Source organism: Gorilla gorilla, chromosome 2, assembly GCF_029281585.2.
Source record: "Gorilla gorilla gorilla isolate KB3781 chromosome 2, NHGRI_mGorGor1-v2.1_pri, whole genome shotgun sequence".
Lineage (NCBI taxonomy): Eukaryota > Metazoa > Chordata > Mammalia > Primates > Hominidae > Gorilla > Gorilla gorilla.
Window position 1 is genome coordinate 112,453,008 of NC_086017.1, and position 20,230 is coordinate 112,473,237.

The 20,230-nt window shown below is 43.0% G+C and overlaps 1 non-coding gene and 1 pseudogene across 1 annotated transcript; one reads left to right on the top strand and one right to left on the bottom strand.

Moving 5' to 3' along the window:
- Positions 1-2,631: 2,631 nt before the first annotated feature.
- LOC101152847 (large ribosomal subunit protein eL32-like) lies at positions 2,632-9,360 on the bottom strand (annotated as a pseudogene).
- A 9,998-nt stretch (positions 9,361-19,358) lies between these two features.
- On the top strand, positions 19,359-19,461 carry LOC129532795 (U6 spliceosomal RNA). The gene has a single exon (XR_008678729.1). It is a non-coding gene; the product is annotated as a U6 spliceosomal RNA (small nuclear RNA).
- The last annotated feature ends 769 nt before the right edge of the window (positions 19,462-20,230 follow it).

Consider the following 20,230-nt stretch of genomic DNA (forward strand, 5'->3'; position numbering starts at 1 on the left):
CCTTTACTCATGTTCCCCAAATGTTCTTTTCCAAAACCTCAGGACAATTGTAGAAATCAATAAATTAACATAATTGCAATATTATCTGTTATACTACTTTATACTATTCTACAGACCTTCAGATTTGCCCCACTAATAGAACCCTAGTCCAAGATCTTCATTATCACTTTGTGGATTTTCATCTTTTTTTAGTCTCTTTTAATCTAGGACACTTCGATGTTTATTGTTCATGACCCTAGACGAAAGAACAGGCCAATTATTATTATTATTGAGACAGAGTCTCGCTCTCACTCTGTTTCCCAGGCTGGAGTGCAATGGCGTGATCTCAGCTCACTGCAACCTCCGTCTCCCGGCTCCAAGCAATTCTCCTCCCTCAGCCCCCTGAGTAGCTGGGATTACAGGTGCGCACCACCACACCCGGCTAATTTTTGTATTTTTAGTACAGATGGGGTTTCATCATATTGGTCAGGCTGGTCTCGAACTCCTGACCTCATGATCCACCTGCCTCAGCCTCCCAAAGTGCTGGGATTACAGGCGTGAGCCACTGTGCCCGGCAGGCCAATTATTTTTAAAAGATACCTCAAACGTTAGGTTTGCCTGTGTTTCCATATAATTAAATTCAGTTGATGCATTTATGCAATACCTCAGTATTTCATTCCTGCTATAGGAATTCCATAACTAAATTATGGTTGATATGAAACTTTGAATAGGTCAGTAGAAACTACAAAATAACCCATGTAACCATGACTGAAAATAAAGTATTTTACCCAATGAGGAAAAAGATTATAACAAGAAGCTGAACAACTAAGTAATGCAAAGAAAGCGACATTCAGGGAATGCAAGTAATAGATATTGGAATATTTGCAAATGATTAAAGCAAATATAACGAGATTGAATTGGGAGTAAAAAGATGTGCATATGTGGGGATAAAGGTTATGTGGGAATGCTGTACTTTCTGCTAAGTTTGGCTATGAACCTAAAATTACTCTTAAAAGTTTTACTAACAACAACAAAAGAGGTATGCCGGATGCTATGGCACACCTCTGTAATCCCAACACTTTGGGAGGTCAAGGTGGGAGGATCACTTGAGTTCAGAAGTTCAAGACCACTCAGGATAACGTAGTGAGACCTGATCTCTACAAAAAAAAATAGCCCATTATAGTGGTGCACACCTGTAGTCTCAGCTACTTGGGAGGCTGAGAGGCAGGAGGATGGCTTGAGCCTGCGAAATTGAGGCTTCAGTGAGCCGTGATCACACCACTGCACTCCATCCTGGGTGACAGAGCAAGATCCTGTTTCAAAAAAAAAAGTGAATGTGCGAGCATGGTTTGACTTGGAAGATTCACAAGGTTCCTCTCTTCACCAAGAATATAAGTAATAGTTGGATATAAAATCTCAAGATATTGGTAACATTAACATTACCATAATGCTCTGTGTGGATGTTAATGTAACCCTCATTTTATATGTAAGTATAATTTCCCCTAACAGGATTTAAGTGTAGTCAATTATATTCTTGTGGGACCACTTTGAGAAGAAAATGTCATTTTCCCAGGTAATTTTAAACACAGGTGTTTCTTCCATTTTATTCTTATTTGAATTTTATAGTAGCCATTAGCTATGTCATGCTCCAAGGAAGAGAATTGGGAATATTAAGTATTGATTTTTACCAGATGCCTTGCTTTCTCTGGTAGGAGTAATTTAAGAAGCAGCTGCTATTCTGTATTAACTCTTAAGACAGGGCTGGTGGTACCACCATGATGAAATGGAGAATAATGGTAACAGCCATATCTTGCCATATAAAAAGCTAGTTACTTTAATTCTGTTGCATGGCCTCTTTATTACAGACAGAGCCATTAGAAAATTGGGAAGCTTAAAGATGAAGGGCAATTTTAAATACTAATCTGGAAGTAATATGTGTAAGACAGAAAGGAAAGTAGGGAAAGTATTTCTGATATGTTGTCGGATTCAGTTTGCTAGTGTTTTCTTGAGGATTTTTGCATCCTTATTCATAAAAGATACTGGTCTGTGCTTTTCTTATGATGACTTTGGTTTGGGTATCAGGGTAATACTGGCCTTATAAGGTGAGATGAGAAGTGTTCCCTCTTCTGTTTTTTGGAAGGGTTAATGAAGAATTGGAGTTATTTCTTTTTATACAAAAATTTTTAATTGAGGCAAAATATACATATATAATTTACCATCTTTATTTACCATTATTAAGTGTACAGTTCAGTGGTAATACATTTATATTCTTGTTTTTCACCTTCATCCCCCACCTCCCCTTCTTCGCCTCTGATAATCACCAATCTACTCTACTCATGAGATCTATTTTTTTAGCTGCCACCTGTGAGTGAGAACATGTGATATTTGTCTCTGTGCGTGGCTTATTTCACTTAATGGCCTCCAGTTCCATTCATGTTGCTGAAATTGACAAGATTTCATTCCTTTTCATGGCCAAATGGTGTTCAATTGTGTAAATACATCACATTTTCTTTATCCATTCATCTGTTGATGGGCACTTAGGTTAATTTCATATTTTGGCTATTGTGAATAATGCTGAAATATACATGAGAGTGCAGATATCTCTTTGATATATTGATTTACTTTCATTTTGGTATATACCTAGTAGTGGAATGGCTGGACCACATGGTAATCCTGTTTTTAGGGCATTTTTTTGTTTTTTGTTTGTTTGTTTACGGTTTTTATGGTTTTATTTAAACACAAAACGTGCACATAAGCTGTCTATTCACTTTCTGCGTTGTACAGCCTCGCATTGGGATTGGTGACTGATGGCCCGCTGGGCTCCTCTTTCCAGGATGGCTTTGCGGTTCTTGGAGGAAACATTGTGAGTGATATCAGCACAGTAAGATTTGTTGCACATCAGCAGCACTTCCGGCTCTCTGACGTTGTAGATCAGGAACTTCCAGAAGCCACTGGGCAGCATGTGCTTTGTTTTTTTGCTGCTCTCATAACCAGTGTTGGGCATCAAGGTCTGGCCCTTGAACCTTCTGTGAACCCTGTTGTTAGTACCTCCGGGTTTCCGCCAGTTATGATTAATTTTGACATATCAGTCTGAGTGCTGCTGGATGAACTTCTTGGTCCTCTTTCTGACGATCTTGGGCTTCATGAGGGGTCTGAGGGCAGCCACGATGCCAAGGAGATGGCTGCCACCTCTGTAGGCAACACGGAGGAAGAGAGTGCTATTTTTAGTTTTTTGTTGTTGTTGTTTGTTTGTTTTAGACGGAGTCTCGCTCTGTCACCCAAGCTGGAGTGCAGTGGCGCAATCTCGGCTCACTACAAGCTCCACCTCCTGGGTTCACGCCATTCTCCTGCCTCAGCCTCCCGAGTAGCTGGGACTACAGGCGCCCGCCACCACGCCCGGCTAATTTTTTGTATTTTTAGTAGAGACGGGGTTTCACTGTGTTAGCCAGGATGGTCTCGATCTCCTAACCTCGTGATCCGCCCGCCTCAGACTCCCAAAGTGCTGGTATTACAGGTGTGAGCCACCGCGACCAGCTATTTTTAGTTTTTAATTTTTTGGGTTTTTTTTGTTTTGGTTTTGGTTTTAGGCAGTCTCTGTCGCCCATGCTGGAATGCATGTGTGTATATATATGTGTGTATATATGTGTGTATATATATGTGTGTATATATATGTGTGTATATATGTGTATATATGTGTGTGTATATATGTGTATATATGTGTGTATATATGTGTGTATATATATATGTGTGTATATATATGTGTGTGTATATATATGTGTGTGTGTATATATATATATATTTTTTTTTTGCAATGGAGTTTCGCTCTTGTTGCCCAGACTGAAGTACAATGGCACGATCTCAGCTCACTGCAACCTCTGCCTCCTGGGTTCAAGTGATTCTCCTGCCTCAGCCTCCCTAGTAGCTGGGATTACAAGTGCCTGCCACCACACCCAGCTAATTTTTTGTATTTTTAGTAGAGATGGGGTTTCATTATATTGGCCAGGCTAGTCTCAAACTCCTGACCTCAGGCAATCCACCCGCCTCAGCCTCCCAAAGTGCTAGGATTACAGGTGTGAGCCACCACTCCCAGCTTTCTTTTTAATTTTTTTTAGTCTCAATTTCATTTATTTCTGCTCTGATCTTTATTATTTATTTCCACCTGCTAATTTGGGGCTTGGTTTGTTCTTGTTTTTCTACTTCCTTGAGGTACATTGTTAGGTTGTTTAGTCAGTCTTTCTACTATTTTTTTTTTGAAACAGAGTTTCACTCTTGTCACCCAAGCTGGAGTGCAGTGGCGTGATTGTGGCTCAAGGCAACCTCCACCTCCCAGGCTCAAGTGATTCTCCTGCCTCAGCCTCCCAAGTAGCTGAGATTGCAGGTGCACACCACCATGCCTGGCTAATTTTTGTATTTTTAGTAGAGATGGGGTTTCACCATGTTGGCCACGTTGGTCTCGAACTCGTGACTTCAGGTGATCTGCCCCCCCCCCCCCCCCCTTGGCCTCCCACAGTAAGGGATTACAGGCATGAGTCACCATGCCTGGTCAGAAATGGAGTTTCACCATGTTGACCAGGCTGGTCTTGAACTCAAGTGATCCTTCCACCTCAGCTTGCCAAAGTGCTGGGATTACAGGCATGAGCCACCTCACCTGGTTAGTGCAAGGAAGTCTTAACAGCATATGGGGCAACTCTTTACTTTTTTGATATAGGTGTTTATTGCTATGAACTTCTCTCTTAGAACTGCTTTTGCAGGCCGGGCGCGATGACTCACACCTGTAATCCCAGCATTTTGGGAAGCTGAGGCCGGTGGATTGCCTGAGGTCAGGAGTTTGAGACCAGCCTGGCCAACACGGCGAAACCCTGTCTCTACTAAAAATACAAAAATTAGCCGGGCGTGGTGGCAGGCGCTTGTAATCCCAGCTACTCAGGAGGCTGAGGCAGGAGAACCACTTGAACCTGGGAGACAGAGGTTGCAGTGAGCCAAGATCACGCCACTGCACTCCAACCTGGGTGACAAGAGCGAAACTCCATCTCAAAAAAAAGAGAACTGCTTTTGCCATATTACATTGCCTTTGGTGTGTTGTATTTTCATTTTCATTTGTTTTGATAAAATTTTTAATTCCCTCTCAATTCCCTCAGTGACCCATGGGTCGTTCGGGAGCATGTTGTTTAATTTCCATGTGTTTGTGTATATTCCGGGGTTCTTCTTGTTATTGATTTCTAGTTTTATTCCATTGTTACCAGAAAAGATAGTTGGTATTTTTTTTATTTAATTTGTTCAGACTTTTTTTTTTTTTTTTGAGACGAAGTTTTGCTCTTGTCGCCCAGGCTGGAGTGCAATGGCATGATCTCGGCTCACTGCAACCTCCACCTCCTGGGTTCAAGCGATTCTCCTGCCTCAGCCTCCCAAGTAACTGGGATTACAGGCACACACCACGATGCCCAGCTAATTTTTGAATTTTTAGTAGAGATGGGGTTTTGCCATGTTGGCCAGCCTGGTCTCAAACTCCTAACCTCAGATGATCTGCCCGCCTTGGCTTCCCAAAGTGTTGGGATTACAGGCGTGAGTCACCACACCTGGCCATTTGTTCAGACTTGTTTGGTTGCCTAAGATATGGTCTGTTCTGGAGAATGTGTCATATGCTGATGAAAATAATGTATTCTGTTGCAGTTGTGTGAAATGTTCTATAAATATCAGGCCTATTAGATCTAGTGTGTAGTTAACCTCTGCTGTTTCTTTGTTGATTTTCTCTATGAATGAACTCTCCATCACCAAGAGTGGGGTGTTAAAGTCTGATACTATTATTGTATTGCAGTCTAACTCCTTATTTAGATCTATTAATGTTTGTTTTATGTACTTGGGAGCTCCTATTTTGGATACATAGATATTTATAATTGTTATATCCTCTTGCTGAGTTGACCCCCTTTATCATTATATAGTGATATTCTTTGTCTATCTTTATGGTCTTCAATTCGGAGTCTATTTTATCTTATATAAGTATAGCTACTTGCTCTTTTTTGGTTTCCAGTTGCATGGAATATCTTTTTCCACCCCTTCACTCTCAGGCTAGGTGTGTCTTTACAGGTGAAGTGGATTTCTTGAAGGCAGCATACTGTTTGGTGTTGTTTATCCATTCATCCACTGTATTAGTCCATTCTTGTACTGCTATAAAGAAATACCTGATACTGGGGAATTTACAAAGAAAAGAAGTTTAATTGGCTCACGGTTCCACAGGCTGTAGAGGAAGCATGGCTGGGGAGGCCTCAGGAAACTTACAATTATGGCAGAGGACAAACAGGAAGCAGGCATGTCTTACATGGGCAGAGTAGGAGGAAGAGAGAGAAGAGAATGTTGCTACAACAACCAGATTTCATGAGAACTCACTCACTATCATGAGAAAAGCAATGGGGAAATCTGCCGCATGATCTAAGCACCTCCCACCTGGCCCCTCCTCCAACATTGGGGATTACAATTTGACATGAGATTTGGGCAGGGACCCAAGTCCAAATCATAGCAACCACTCTATGCCTTTTTTTTTGAGAGAGTCTCACTCTGTCACCCAGGCTGGAGTGCATTGGCACAATCTTGGCTCACTGCAACATACTCCTCCCGGGTTCAAGCAATTCTCATGCCCCTGAGTAGCGGGGATCACAGGCATTTGCCACCACACCCAGCTAATTTTTGTATTTTTAGTAGAGGCAGGGTTTCATCATGTTGGGCAGGCTGGTCTCAAACTCCTAACCTCAAGTGATCCACCAGCTTCAGCCTCCTAAAGTGCTGGGATTACAGGCATGAGCCACCACACCCAGCCTCTATGCCTTTTAATTGAAGAACATAGAACATTTACACTTATTGTTATTACTGATAGGTAAGAACTTACTAGCCATTTTGTTTTTGCTTTTCTGGTTGTTTTGAAACTCCTCTTTTCTGTTCTTATTGCCTTCCTTTGTGGTTGAGTTATTATCTCTGACAGTATGTTTTAATTTACTGCATTTTTTATTTTTGAGACAATGTCTCATTTTGTTGCCCAAGCTGGAGTGCAGTGGCCCGATCTTGGCTCACTGCAACCTCTGCCTCCCGGGTTCAAGCCATTCTCCTGCCTCAGCCTCCCAAGTAACTGGGGTCACAGGTGGGTGCCACCACACCAGCTAATTTTGTCTTTGTTTTTTTTATTTGAGACAGAGTCTTGCTCTGTCGCCAGGTGGAGTGCAGTGGCATGATCTCAGCTCACTGCGACCTCCGCCTCCTGAGTTCAAGCGATTCTCCTGCTTCAGCCTCACAAGTAGCTGGGACTACAGGCACGCGCCACCATGCCCAGCTAATTTTTGTATTTTTAGTAGAGACAGGATTTCACTGTGTTGGCCAGGATGATCTCGATCTCTTGACTTCATGATCTGCCTGCCTTGGCCTCCCAAAGGCTGGGATTACAGGCGTAAGCCACCACACCTGGCCCAATTTTTGTATTTTTAGTAAAGATGGGGATTCATCATGTTGGCCAGGCTGGTCTTGAACTGACCTCAGGTGATCCACCTGCCTCAGCCTCCCAAAGTGCTTGGATGACAAGCGTAAGCCACCATGCCTGACCTACTACATTTATTTAGGGAATTTATTATCTTTTTGCACTATGGTTACCATGAGGCTTATAAAAACGTCTTACGGTGGGGCACAGGGGCTCACGACTGTAATCCCAGCACTTTGGGAGGCTGAGACAGGTGGATCATCTAAGGTCAGGAGTTCAAGACCAACCTGGCCAACATGGCAAAACCCTGTCTCTACTAAAAATACAAAAACTAGCTGGGCATGGTGGCGGGTGCAGTAATCCCAGCTACTTGGAAGGCTGAGGCAGGAATTGCTTGAACCTGGGAGGTGGAGAGGTTGCAGTGAGTTGAGATCATGCCTCTGTACTCCAGGCTGGGTGACAGAGTGAGACTCCGTCTCCAAAAAAAAAAAAAAAGAGTGGATTATTGGAGTTTATAGCTATTTTTGTTGAATTCTCTATTTTTTCTCTTCATTTTTGTCAGGTTTTGCTCCATGTACTTTGGCACTTTTTATTTCAATAATACCTTGTTATTATACTTAAAGTTCTCGGGTACATGTGCACAATGTGCAGGTTTGTTGCATAGGTATACATGTGCCATGTTGGTTTGCTGCACCCATCAACTCGTCATTTACATCAGGTATGTCTCCTAATGCTGTCCCTCCCCCAGCCCCCAACCCCCGACAGGCCCTGGTGTGTGACATTCCCCGTCCTGAGTCCATGTGTTCTCATTGTTCAGTTCCCACCTATGAGTGACAACATGCGGTGTTTGGTTTTCTGTCCTTGTGATAGTTTGCTGAGAATGATGGTTTCCAGCTTCATCCATGCCCTTGCTAAGGACATGAACTCATCCTTTTGTATGGCTGCATAGTATTCCATGGTGTATATGTGCCACATTTTCTTTATCCAGTCTATCATTGATGGGCATTTGGGTTGGTTCCAAGTCTTTGCTATTGTGAATAGTGCCGCAATAAACATATGTGGTCTTTATAGTAGCGTGATTTATAATCCTTTGGGTATATACCCAGTAATGGGATCGCTGGGTCAAATGATATTTCTAGTTCTAGATCCCTGAGGAATCACCACTGTCTTCCACAATCGTTGAAACTAATTTACGCTCCCACCAGCAGTGTAAAAGTGTTTGTATTTCTCCACATCCTCTCCAGCATCTGTTGTTTCCTGAGTTTTTAATGATCACCATTCTAACTGGTGTGAGATGGTATTTCATTGTGGTTTTGATTTGCATTTCTCTGATGGCCAGTGATGAAGAGCATTTTTTCATGTGTTTTTGGCTGCATAAATGTCTTCTTTTGAGAAGTGTCTGTTCATATCCTTTGCCCACTTTTTGATGGGGTTCTTTGTTTTTTCCACCCAGTTTGAGCTTCCCAGCCCCTTTGTTTACCTACTCAAGCCTCAGCAATGGCAGACGCCCCTCCCCCAGCCAGGCTGCAGCCTCGCAGATCGATCTCAGACTGCTGAGTTAGCAGTGAGCAAGGCTCTGTGGACGTGGGATCCACCAAGCAAGCCATGGGAGGGAATCTCCTGGTCTGCTGGTTGCTAAGACCATGGGAAAAGTGCAGTATTTGGGTGAGAGTGTACTGTTTTTCCAGGTACAGTCTGTCATGGCTTCCCTTGGCTAGGAAAGGGAAATCCCCCAACCCCTTGCACTTCCCAAGTGAGGCAATGCCCCACCCTGCTTCAGCTCACCCTCCATGGGCTGCACCCACAGTCCAGCCAGTCCCAATGAGACGAACCAGGTACCTCAGTTGGAAATGCAGAAATCACCCATCTTCTATGTCAATCTCTCTGGGAGCTGCAGACCAGAGCAGTTCGTATTCAGCCATCTTGGTCTCTTGTTGGCACTCTATTCTTAGTGCATATATGTTTTTAATTGTCATGTCTTCCTGAGGAATTTAGCATTTTATCATTATAAAATGTTTTTATCTCTAGTAACATTTTTTGTTTTAAAGACTATACTGTTTGACAGTTAGTATAGCCACTCCAGATTTCTTCTGGTTACTTTTTGCATGATACATCTTTTTCCATCCTTCTATTTTTATCTTTGAATCTAAATTGTGTCTCCTGTAGACATCATATACTTGGGTCACTTGTTTTATTTCTATCCAGCCTGACAATCTCTGCCTTTTGATTGGATTGTTTAATCTATTCACTTTATTATTTATTTATTTATTTGAGATGGAATTTCACTCTTGTTGCCCAGGCTGGAATGTAATGGTGCAATCTCGGCTCACTGCAACCTCCATCTCCTGGGTTCAAGTGATTCTCCTGCCTCAGCCTCTGAGTAGCTGGGATTACAGACACCTGCCACCATGCCCAGCTAATTTTTTGTATTTTTAGTAGAGACGGGGTTTCACCATGTTGGCCAGGCTGGTCTTGATCACCTCAGGTGATCCACCTGCCTTGGCCTCCCAAAGTGCTGGGATTACAGGCATGAGCCACCATGCCCAGCCAATCTATTCACATTTAATGTTTTATTTATATAGTTGTATTTTTATCTATTTTATTTTTTGTTATCTGTATGTCTCATGTCTTTTTTTGTTTCTCTGTTACTGCTTTTTATTGAGTGGATATTTTCTAATGTAGCACTTAAATTTAATCATTTTTGACTTCTTTTTTGAGTATTTTTTTGGTGTGATTGCACTAGGGTCTACCATAAATTTTTTTTAACCCCAACATAACATGAACATGCAACCTTCTGATCAAAATCAGTGTCAGATTTATACTTGCTTAATTTTTTATCTATAGAAAGGTTATTTTTCTTATAGCTCTATTCCCTTTTCCTCACTTTTGTATTATTATTACTATTATTATTATTATTATTATTATTATTATTTGAGACAGAGTTTCGCTCTGTCACCCAGACTGGAGTGCAGTGGTGCGATCTTCATTCTCTACAACCTCTGCCTGCTGGGTTCAAGCAGTTCTCCTGCCTTAGCCTCTCGAGTAGCTGAGATTACAGGCACCCACCACCACACCCAGCTAATTTTTGTATTTTTAGTATAGATGGGGTTTCACCATATTGGCCAGGCTGGTCTCAAACTCCTGACCTCAGGTGATCCACCCACCTCAGCCTCTGAAAGTGCTGGGATTATAGGCATGAGTCACTGCGCCTGGCCTGTAGTATTATTATTAAACGTATTATATCTATTAATGATACAACCCCAACAATATATTATTATAATTATTACTTTACCATTACCATTTCCTTAGCCCAATATAGGTTTGCTGTCACTCACCTCTTTGTGCAGTTATTATATTACACATATTACATTATATGTATTATTGGCTCACCTGTACATTATATACATATTATTTTATACAATGCATGTTAAATTAGTTAAGAGAAGAAAGGAGAATGATTATACATTTAACCTGTCTGTTATAATTTCATTACTACTTTTACCTGTGCTTTTTTTTTAATGTGGATTTGAATAATCATCTGTGTTGATTGCTTTCAGCCTGAAGAATTTCCTTTAGTATTTCGTTAACACAGATCTGCTAACAACTTTTCACAGCATTTGTCTATCTGGTAGTCTTTATGTTATCTTATTTTTGAAAAATACCTTACTGGATATAGGACTTCTCATAGACACTGTTTTGTTTTTTCCTTTGAGCATTTTGAATATGTAATCCTACTACTTTCTGCCCTTCATTGTTTCTGCTGAGAAGCCATCTATTAATCTTATTGGGATTTCCCTGTAAGTGATGACTTGTCTTTCTCTTGCTTCTTTTAGAATTTGATTCTCTTTTTTTTTTTTTTTTTTTTTTTGAGACGGAGTCTCGCTCTGTCGCTCAGGCTGTAGTGCAGTGGCGCGATCTCAGCTCACTGCAAGCTCCACCTCCCGGGTTCATACCATTCTCCCGCCTCAGCCTCCGGAGTAGCTGGGACTACAGGCGCGTGCCGCCACACCCAGCTAATTTTTTGTATTTTTAATAGAGACGGGGTTTCACCATGTTAGCCAGGATGGTCTCAATCTCCTGACCTCATGATCCACCCGCCTTGGCCTCCCAGAGTGCTGGGATTACAGGCGTGAGCCACAGTGCCTGGACTAGAATTTGATTCTTATCTTTGCATTTCAGCATTTTTACTATGATGTCTTCTGGCATTTCTTTGTGTTTATCCTTTTTGGAGTTTGTTGAGCTTTTTGGATATATAAGTTATTATTTTAAAATAAATTTTGGAAGTTTTCCATTATTATTTTTACAAATATATTTTTCTGCCTTTTTCTCTCCCCTCCCTCTGATATTCCTGTTATACACATACAGTCATGTGCTGCAAAATGACATGTTGGCCAACAACGGACCACATAAATGATGGTGGTCTCATAAGATTATAATGGAGTTGAAAAATGTCTAGCACCCAGTGATATCACAGTCATTGTAATGTCATAGCACAATGAATTATTCACGTTTGTGCTGATGCTAGTGTATGCTGCACTGCCACACCTATAAAAGTATAGCAATACAGGCCAGCTGTGGTGGCTCACACCTGTAATCTCAGCACTTTAGGAGGCTGAGGCAGGTGGCTCACGAAGTCAGACTGGCCAAGATGGTGGAACCCCGTCTCTACTAAAAATACAAAAAAAAAAAAGTAGCCGGGCACTGTGGCAGGCACCTATAATCCCAGCTACTTGAGAGGCTAAGGCAGGAGAATTGCTTGAACCTGGGAGGCGGAGGTTGCAGTGAGCTGAGATCGCGCCACTGCACTCTAGCCTGGGCAACAGAGCAAGACTCTGTCTCAAAAATAAAAATAATACTACTACTACTACTACTACTACTACTAATAATAATAATAATACAAAAAAAATTAGCTGGGCATGGTGGTGGGCGCCTGTAATCCCAGCTACTCGGGAGGCAGAGGCCGGAGAATCACTTGAACCTGGGAAGTTGGGGTTGCAGTGAGCTGAGATCACACCACTGCACCCCAGCCTGGGCGACAGAGCAAGACTCTGTCTCAAAAAAAACACAAATGGCTGGGTGCAGTGGCTTACATCTGTAATCCCAACACTTTGGGAGGCCTAGGTGGGTGGATCACGAGGTCAGGAGATCGAGACCATCCTGGCTAACACGGTGAAACCCTGTCTCTACTAAAAATACAAAAAATTAGCCGGGTGTGGTGGCGGGTGCCTGTAGTCTCAGCTACTCGGGAGGCTGAGGCAGGAGAATGGCCAGAACCCAGGAGGCGGAGCTTGCAGCGAGCAGAGATCGCGCCACTGCACTCCAGCCTGGGTGAGGGAGCGAGACTCTGTCTCAAAAAAAAAAAAAAAAAAAATTACAGCAATACAGTTATGTATAATTCATAATACTTGACAATAAATGACTATATTACTAACTTATTTATTTACTATACTATTCTTTTTATTGTTGTTTTAGAGTGTACTCCCACTTATTAAAAAAATTAATTGTAATACCAGCCTCAGGTAGGTCCTTCAGGAAGTATTTCAGAAGGCATTTTTTTTTAAAATCATATGAGATGACAGCTCCATGCCTGTCATTGTCCCTGAAAACCTTCCAATGAGAAAATATGTGGAGATGGAAGAGGGTGATGTTGATGATCTTGATCCCGCATTGGCCTAGGCTAATCTGTGTGTTTGTGTCTTAGTTTTTGTTTTGTTTTGTTTTGTTTTTGAGACAGAGTCTCAAACCGTTGCCCAGGCTGGAGTGCAGTGGCGTGATCTGAGTTCACTGCAAAGTCTGCCTCCTGGGTTCAAGTGATTCTCCTGCCTCAGCCTCCTGAATACCTGGGATTACAGGTGCCCGTCACCACACTTGGCTAATTTTTTGTGTTTTTTTAGTAGAGACAGGGTTTCACTATGTTGGTCAGGCTGGTCTCGAACTCCTCACCTTGTGATCCACCCACCTCAGCCTCCTAAAGTGCTGGGATTATAGGCATGAGCCACCGTGCCTTGCCATGTCTTAGTTTTTGTTTGTTTGTTTAAGATGGAGTCTTGCTTAGCTGCCCAGGCTGGAGTACAGTAGCACTCTCTCGGCTCACTGCAACCTCTGCCCCCCAGGTTCAAGCAGTTCTCCTGCCTCAGCCTCCTAAGTATCTGGGACTACAGGTGCATGCCACCACACCCAGCTAATTTTTGTATTTTTAATAGAGACGGGGTTTCACTATGTTGGCCAGGATGGTCTCGATCTCTTGACCTTGTGATCCGCCCACCTCGGCCTCCCTAAGTGCTGGGATTACAGGCTTGAGCCACTGCGCCTGGCCTGTGTCTTAATTTTTAACCAAAAAAAGTTTAAAAAGTAAAACAAAGAAAATATAAAATTTTAAAAATAGGAAAAAGCTTATAGAATAAGGATATAAAGAAGGAAAATATTTTTATACAGTTGTATAAGGTGTTTGTTTGTTTGTTTGTTTATTTTAGACAGAGTCTCGCTCTGTCACCCAGGCTGGAGTGCAGTGGCACTATCTTGGCTCACTGCAACCTCTCCGCCTCCCGGGTTCAAGCGATTCTCCTGCCTCAGCTTTCCAAGTAGCTGGGACCACAGGCGTGTGCCACCATGCCTGGCTGATTTTTTTTTTATTTGTGGTAGAGACAGGGTTTCACCGTGTTAGCCAGGATGGTTTCCATCTCCTGACCTTGTGATCCGCCCGCCTCGGACTCCCAAAGTGCTGGGATTACAGGTGTGAGCCACCGCGCCTGGCTATGTGTTTAAGCTAAGCGTTATTACAAAGAATTTAAAAGTTTAAAAAATTAGTTTATAAAGTGAAAAAAACTGTAGTAAGCTAAGTTTATTATTGAAGAAAAGCAATTTCTAATAAATTAGTGAAGGCCTGGTGTGGTGGCTCACACCTGTAATATTAGCACTTTGGGAAGCTGAGGCAGGAGGATTGCTTGAGGCCAGTAGTTCAAGATCAGCCTGGGTGATATAGTGAGACACCATCTCTATTTATTAAAAAATAAATAAATAAATAAATAAATAAATAAATAAATAAATAAATAAATAAATTTAGTGTAGCCTAAATTTTATATATTTATATAAGACTTGCTTCTTTGCATGTCTTTAATTTTTATTGGAAACTGGACATTTTAGATAATATAATATTTATTGTAGCAACTCTGAGTACTGGTCCCCTATCTTTCTCCCTCCAAGGTCTGGTTATCTTTATTTGCTTGTTCGTGTGTCTAGTGACTGGCTGTGTTATTTTAGTGAGGTCTGTTTCCCCTTCCACAGTCTAAGGTGTAGCACTGAGTATGCTCACAGTCAACTTGAGATGATAGTGATTTCCGGAAACCTTCTTCCCTTTTCGCTGATCACCCCCAGCTGTTAAACTCTTCTTATTGATGGTTGATTGCTCAGTTGTTTTGAATAATACTAAGGGCATAAACAAATTGCTCTACAAACTAATTCATGGAGAGTTTCTAAGGTCAGTGTTTGACATTTGTTCTGACTCTGGGAGGGCTTCTCCCAGGTTTTTGTTTTGTTGTTTTGTTTTTGTTTTTTTGAGACCGAGTTTCACTTTGGTCGTCCAGGCTCGAGTGCAATGGCACGATCTCAGCTCACTGCAACCTCTGCCTCACGGGTTCAACCGATTCTCCTGCCTCAGCCTCCCAAGTAGCTGGGACTACAGGCATGCTCCACCACGCCCGGCTAATTTTGTATTTTTAGCAGAGATGGGGTTTCTCCATGTTGGTCAGGCTGGTCTCAAACTACTGACCTCAGGTGATCCGCCCACCTCGGCCTCCCAAAGTGTTGGGATTACAGGCGTGAGCCACCGCGCCTGGCCTGTTTTGTTTTGTTTTTCAGATGGAGTCTCATTCTGTGGCTCAGGCTGGAATGCAGTGGTACGATCTCGGTTCACTGCAACCTCTGCCTCCTGGGTTCAAGTGATTCTACTGCCTCAGCCTCCCGAGTATCTAGGATTACAGGCGGGGGCCACCATGCCCAGCTAATTTTTGTATTTTTAGTAGACTTGGGGTTTCACCATGTTGGCCATGCTGGCCTCGAACTCCTGACCTCAGGTGATCCACCTGCCTTGGCCACCTGCAGAGATTACAGGTATGAGCCCCTGTGCCTGGCCGCTTCTCCCAGTATTATTCCCTAGTTCTGTCCTAAAAACAATCAGGTCTACAGTTTATCCTGTAACTTGAATTTCCTCCTAAGTGCCTTTCACCCGAATCTCCATCATGCTTGGGTGTGTCCTTAGATTTATATACATTTTTTCTTTTTTTTTTTTCTTGTTTGCATTTTTTTAGTCTTTACATCTAAATATGTCCAAACTGTTAAAAAAAAAATTAAAGTTAGTCCTTTGGGAGGAGATTAGACTCTCTCTGTTTTACAACCTGCTCCTCTCTTCAGACAAAATATCTGAGCCAGGATTCTGGAGGTGGAGGTGGGGACAATAGCGAGTTTCTGAGTGACAGCCTTGCTTTGCAAGCTAAGCACGAGATGCAGCAGCCTGAGGTCCTCTTTCCTTTCCTCTCCTGGTGTGGAACCACCACTTCACAAGCTTAAAGAGGTCTCAGTCCTCTCATCACATTTTGTCCAAGGTGGAACTTCCATTCTACAAGTGAGGATTGGGTGGGGGAAAAAGAAAATCCTTAACCATACATACCCAGGACTTAGCCTCAGCAACAGGTAGCTGGGGGCAGGATAAGAAATACTGACATCCTTGCCTGGTGCAATGGCTCACACCTGTAATACCAACACTTTTTTTTTTTTTGAGACAGTCTCACTCTGTTGCCCAGGCTGGAGTGCAATGGTGCAGTCTCAGCTCACTACAACCTCCACCTCCTCAGTTCAAGCAATTCTCCTGCCTCAGCCTCCCAAGTAGCTGGGATTACAGGTGCCCACCATCATGCCTGGCTAATTTTTGTATTTTTAGTAGAGACAGGGTTTCATTATATTGGCCAGCCTGGTCTCGAATTCCTGGCCTCAAGTTGTAGCAGGACGAGTCGCGGACAAAACCTCTCAGACACCGAGTTGTAGAAGGAAGGGCTTTATTCAGCTGGGAGCATCGGCAAGCTACCGTCTTAAAATCCGAGCTCCCCGAGTGAGCAACTCCTGTCCTTTTTAAGGGCTCACAACTTTAAGGATTTCACATGAAAGGGTCGTGATTGATTTGAGCAAGCAGGGGGTACGTGACAGAAGCTGCATGCACCAATGGTCAGAGAGAAACAGAACAGAGCAGGGAGTTTCACAGTGTTCTTTTACACAATGTCTGGAATCTATGGATAACAGCGGTTTCTAAGTCATGAGTTGATTTTTAACTACTAGGTTTAGGCCAGGCAGGCCCAGGCCTGGTTTTGGGCCTGGCGCCGGGCTGTTTGTCTTTGATTTCACTTCCTTGTTTTTTTCTTTTTTTCTTAAAACAGGTACTGAGTATAAAACAATATAAAACAATGTGAGATGGTCTCTCTCTTCCCTCAAAGTGATCCACCCGATCCACCCGTCTTGGCCTCCCAAAGTGCTGGGATTACAGGCGTGAGCCACTGCACCCAGCTCCAACACTTTGTTTTGTTGTTGGTGGTGGTGGGTTTTTTTTGTTTGTTTTGTTTTGTTTTGTTTTTGGAGACAGGAGTCTCACTCTGTCGCCCAGACTGCAGTGCAGTGGTGCAATCTCTTCCTCACTGCAACCTCTGCCTCCTGGTTTCAAGAGATTCTTGTGCCTCAGCCTCCTGAGTAACTGGGATCATAGGTGTGCACCACCACGCCTGGCTAATTTTTGTATTTTTAGTAGAGATGGGGTTTTGCCGTTTTGGCCAGGCTGGTCTCGAACTTCTGACCTCAAGTGATCCATCTGCCTCAGCCTTCCAAAGTGCTGGGATCTCAGGCGTGAGCCACTGCGCACAGCCCCAGATACTTATTGAACGTCATCGTAGATGTTATCAGTGTCTTTTGAGATTTTTTTTTCTACTTCAATGTAAGATACAACAGTAGATTCTAATGTATTCCTCAAATAGAGTTCTTTTTTGGTTCGTTGTTTGTTTTAAGAGATGGAGTCTTGCTGTGTCGCCCAGGCTGAAATGCAGTGGTGCAATCATGGACTCACTGCAACCTGAAACTCCCAGGCTCAAGTGATCCTGCCTCCTCAGCCTCCCAAGTCTCTGGGATTACAGGCACCACGCCACCACGCCCAGCTAATTTTTGTATTTTTAGTGGAGATAGGGTTTCGCCATGTTGGCCAGACTGGCCTCAGGCCATCCGCCCTCCTCAGCCTCCTAAAGTGCTGGGATTACAGGTGTAAGTGACCTTGCCCGGCCTGTAACTCTATGTAACACTATGTTGCCCAGGAGTTCAGGACCAGCCTGGGCAACATAGTGAGACCCTGTCATAATAAAATAGTAAATAAAATAAAATAAAATAAAATATAATAAATAAAATAAAATACTGACATCCCTATTCTCCTGGGAAGACAGCCCTCCACCTGGGAGCTGGTGGGAGAGGGAGCCCTGTGTTTTAGGATATAGCAGGCTGGAGTGGAGTCTTCACCTCACTGAGTTGAGATAGGAGAGGGAGGGAGTGATCTTGATAAAATACCACAGACCCTTGCCTTTCTTAATGAGTTTTCATAGGTTGTCTTGAATAGGTGTTTCTTCTTTTGCTGTTTGCCCTTAGGCTCATGATCACAGGCTTTAAATGGTTGGGGTTTGTTTTTGTTTGTTACAATTTTTGCCAGGTACCTTGAGGAACAAGTCAGTGGAGCTCCTCATCCTTCATACTAGAAGTCTATGTTATTCCAACATATTTAAAAAATAGTTTTAGGCTTGGCATGGTGGCTCACGTCTGTAATCCCAGCACTTTGGAAGGCTGAGGCGGGTGGATCACTTGAAGTCGGGAGTTCGAGACCAGCCTGACCAACATGGAGAAACCCCTTCTCTGCTAAAAATACAAAATTAGCCAGGCGTGGTGGAGCATGCCTGTAATCCCAGCTACTCAGGAGACTGAGGCAGGAGAATCGCTTGTACCCGGGAGGCGGAGGTTATGGTGAGCTGAGATTGTGCCACTGTACTCCAGCCTGGGCGACAAGAGTGAAACTCTGTCTCAAAAAAATAAATAAAAATAAAAAATAGTTTTATATTTAAAAATAGAACTACTATATGATCCAGCAATCCCACTTCTGGATATACATCCAAAAGAAATAAAACCAGTATCTCAAAGAGATATCTGCATTTTCATGTTTATTGCAGCATTTTCAAGATATGGACTATCTTGAATACAGCAAAGATATATATGCTACATAGAGCATATAGCGAAGATATGTTTGACAGATGAATGGAGAAAGAAATGTGGTATATACAACGGAATATCATGCATGAATCTGAAGGATATTACACTAAGTGAAATAAGCCTGACATAGAAAGACAAATACTATATGCGTATATGTGGAATCTACAAAAGTCAATCTCAGAAGCAGAGAGTAGGCTGGGCGCGGTAGCTCACGCTTGTAATCCCAGCACTTTGGGAGGCCGAGGTGGGCGAATCATGAGGTCAGGAGTTCGAGACCAGCCTGGCCAACACAGTGAAACCCCCGTCTCTACTAAAAACACAAAAATTAGCTGGGCATTGTGGTGGGCGCCTGTAGTCCCAGCTACTCAGGAGGCTGAGGCAGGAGAAGCACTTGCACCCAGGAGGCGGAGGTTGCAGTGAGCCGAGATTGGCCACTGCACTCCAACCTGGGCGACAGAGCTAGACTCTGTCTCAAAAAAGAGGAAGCAGAGAGTAGAATGGCAGTTGGTGGTCAGGGGCTGAAGCATGGGGAAAATGGGGAGATGTTGGTCAAAGAGTACAAACTTTCAGTTGTAAGATGAATATGTTCAGGGAGCTAGTGTACAGCACAGTGACTATAGTTAATAATACTGTATTTTTTATGCTCGCTTTGGCAACACATATACTAAAATTGGAAGTATACAGAGATTGACATGCCGCAGAGCAAGGATGACATGCAAATTCATGAAACAGTCCATGCTTTCCTTTCTGAGAAAAAAAAACACTGTATTTTTAATTAGAAATTTGCTAAAATAATAGATCTTAATTGTCACGACTAACCCTCTACCACACTACTAAATAACTGTGTGAGGCGATAGATGTGTAATTTTTTTTTTTTTTTTTTTTTTTTGAGACAGAGTCTCACTCTGTCACCCAGGCTGGAGTGCAATGGTGCGACGCCGGCTCCCTGCAACCTCCGCCTCCCGGATTCAAGCGACTCTCCTGCCTCACCCTCCCAAGTAGCTGGGACCAAATGCGTGTGCCACCATGCCTGGCTAATTTTTGTATATTTAGTAGAGACGGGGTTTCACTGTGTTGGTCAGACTGGTCTCAAACTCCTGACCTCATGATCCGCTCACCTCAGCCTCCCAAAGTGTTGGGATTACAGGCGTGAGCCACTACACCCAGCCTTTTTTTTTTTTTTTTTTTTTTTGACAAGGTCTTGCTCTGTCACCCAGGCTGGAGTGCAGTGGCAACATCATAGTTCACCATAACCACAAACTCCCAGGCTCAAGCAATCCTTCCAACTCAGCTTCCCAAGTAGCTAGGACTATAGGTGCACCACCACACCCAGCTAAAGATGGGGTCTTGCTATGTTGCCCACACTCGTCTTGAACTCCTGGCCTCAAGTGATCCTCCCACCTCAGCCAAAGTGCTGGGATTTCAGGAATGAGCTGCCATGCTCAGCCGTGTTTCTTATAAATAAGTACATCTTTTACAGAACCTCAATACAGTCAGGAAATTTACATTACT